Source organism: Nematolebias whitei, chromosome 1 (assembly GCF_014905685.2).
Source record: "Nematolebias whitei isolate Nwh7 chromosome 1, NemWhi1, whole genome shotgun sequence".
NCBI classification, from domain to species: domain Eukaryota; kingdom Metazoa; phylum Chordata; class Actinopteri; order Cyprinodontiformes; family Rivulidae; genus Nematolebias; species Nematolebias whitei.
This window is the reverse complement of record NC_056498.1, coordinates 42497118-42500114: the sequence shown is the minus strand read 5'-3', so window position 1 is coordinate 42500114 and position 2997 is coordinate 42497118. Positions and strand designations below refer to the sequence as shown.

At 43.9% G+C, this 2997-nt stretch overlaps 1 protein-coding gene across 1 annotated transcript in view; it reads right to left on the bottom strand.

Annotated features, from left to right (window-relative positions):
- LOC119417985 (F-box only protein 41-like) overlaps window positions 1-2997 on the bottom strand; it is a 22452-nt gene that overhangs the window by 17379 nt on the left and 2076 nt on the right. The window lies entirely within an intron of this gene.

Genomic DNA, 2997 nt, shown 5'->3' with positions numbered 1-2997 from the left:
TTACGCCTCGACGTTACGCCTATACGTTACGCCTCGACGTTACGCCTATACGTTACGCCTATACGTTACGCCTCGACGTTACGCCTCTACGTTACGCCTCTACGTTACGCCTCTACGTTACGCCTCTACGTTACGCCTCGACGTTACGCCTCTACGTTACGCCTTGACGTTACGCCTCGACGTTACGCCTCGACGTTACGCCTCGACGTTACGCCTCGACGTTACGCCTCGACGTTACGCCTCGACGTTACGCCTCGACGTTACTCCTTGATGTAAAACCTTTAGGTTATTCCTCGACATCACTCCTCGATGTTGGACTTTGGGACAGAGAGTAGAAATGTATTAGAAGATCTCAGTGTTCTCCTATATTCACGGACATCTACAAGATCAGTCAGATACAGTGGAGCAAGACCATTGAGAGCTTTAAAAGTGAATAATAAAATTTTTAATTTAATTCTAAAATCGACTTGAAGCCAGTGGAGAGAAAATAAAACAGGGTGATGTGCTCACGTCTGGAGGTGTTTGTTAAGAGTCGAGCTGCAGCATTTCGGACCACTTGAAGGCGTCTAATGGAGGATTGGGAGATTCCTGCATATAGGGGGAATTGCAGTAGTCGAGCCTTGAAGTTATAAAAGCATGAATGGCCTTTTCCAAGTCAGAACGATTTAAAAAAGGCTTAACTTTGGATAAAAGACGTAACTGATAAAAACAGGCCTCGACTACAGAGGATATTTGTTTATCAAACTTTAAGTCCTTGTCAAACGTCACCCCCAAGTTTTTAACTGTGGGCCTGAACTTGGATGTCAGAGCATCAAAGTTACAGGGAGCATCACCACCGAAGAAGAACTCCATCTTTCCTTCGTTTAAAAACAGAAAATTACGGTGAAGCCACTGTTTAATGTTGTCAATACAATCAGTAAAAGGTGTGAGAAGGTTAATGTTTTTAGGCTTCATTGGTAAATAAATTTGTAGATCATCAGCATAGCAGTGAAAAGAAACGTGATGTCTGGCTATCACTGAACCAAGAGGCAGCATGTACAGAGAGAAGAGGAGGACCAAGAACAGAACCCTGTGGCACACCACAAGAGAGAGGGGCAGTAGAGAAAGACAGATTACCCAGCATGACAGAGACCGTTCTGTTGGTCAAATAAGCAGTGAACCACTTGAGAGCTGTACCAGAAATTCCAACATAGCGTTGAAGACGAGACAACAGGACAGCGTGGTCCAATGTGTCAAACGCAGCTGTAAGGTCCAGCAGCACCAGAGCAACGGGACACTTGGCATCCATGGACATGGAAATGTCATTATGGACTTTTAACAGGGCTGATTCGGTAGAATGACGGGTTCTAAATCCAGACTGAAATATTTCATAAATACCATGGTTTTCTAAAACAGGTTGTAACGGCATAAAAACAAGTTTTTCTAAAACTTTGGCTAAAAAGGCAGATGAGGAATAGGTCTAAAATTTGACAAAATAGATGGGTCTAGGTGAGGTTTTTTAAGAAGAGACCTAACCACAGCATGTTTAAATGCAGCAAGGACAGTTCCTAAACGAAGGCAGGAGTTTAAAAATGTTAAAATACAGAAACCCACAGAATTAAAAACCTCTTTCAAGAACTTGGAGGGAAGAACGTCCAGAGGGTGATTAGTGAGCAACATCAGTGAGAGTGGCAAGAGACACTGGTTGAAAGAGTTCGAACACGACTGGAGCTACAGAACCAGTGACCGGTCTGACTGAGGCCACTTTATCCTGGAAGAATTTCAGAAAGTTAAGCCTCAAAGCTACACCTCTACGTTACTCCTCTACGTTACTCCTCTACGTTACTCCTCTACGTTACTCCTCTACATTACTCCTCTACGTTACTCCTCTACGTTAATCCTATGCGTTACTCTTCTACATTAATCCTATACGTTACTCCTCTACGTTACTCCTCTATGTTAATCCTCTACGTTAATCCTATGCGTTGCTCCTCTACGTTACTCCTCTACGTTACTCCTCTACGTTACTCCTCTACGTTACTCCTCTACGTTACTCCTCTACGTTAATCCTCTACGTGAATCATCTACGTTAATCCTCTATGTGAATCATCTACGTTACTCCTCTACGTTAATCCTCTACGTTACTCCTCTACGTTACTCCTCTACGTTACTCCTCTACCCTGATGCATGCTCAATAATCCAGGTAGAAAAATCCAAAAAAGTTCAATCTGGTCCTCTGGACATTCAAAAAAAACAAAAAACAAAACAAAACAAAAAAATGTAGAAACGTTTCGTCTCTCATCCGAGAGACTTCCTCAGTCTGAGGTGCTGTATTCAGCTCAGTCTCTTAAATAGCACCTTCTCAGAGTGGATCAACCAGTTTGCTGCTGACAACCAGAACCAGCTGATCACATGCTCAAGAAGGACCATCAGCCTAACAATGGATCATTAGCACCTGATGGCTGTTTACTGTTCACAGAGGGCTGAGTGATACTAGCAATCACAGCATTGTAAGAGGGGGACAGTTGAACCTGGAGGCTCCGCCCCTGTTTAATGATGGACGGTTTCTTTTCACAAAGATGGCCTCCTTTACTCCTCTCTCAAACCATTGTTCCTCTCTGTCCAGGATGTGAACATCTTCATCCTTGAAAGAGTGACCGCTGACCTGGAGATGAGTGTAGACCTCAGAGTCCTGGCCTGATGATGTTGATCTTCTGTGCTGGTCCATCCTTTTGGCCAGTGGCTGTTTAGTTTCCCCGATGTAAGACTGATCACCCTCCTGACACTGAACAACATACACAACATTACTCTGTTTGTGCCGGGGGACTGGATCTTTGGGATGAACCAGTCTTTGCCGTAATGTATTTTGGGGTTTAAAAGCCACTGGGACGTTATGTTTAGAAAATAAACGTCTCAGTTTCTCTGATACTCCCTCAACATATGGAATGACCACTGGTCTGGGTCTGGGTTCCTCCTTTTCACCTGATGGCTGACTGGAGTCCTGTTTGGGTTTCTTCT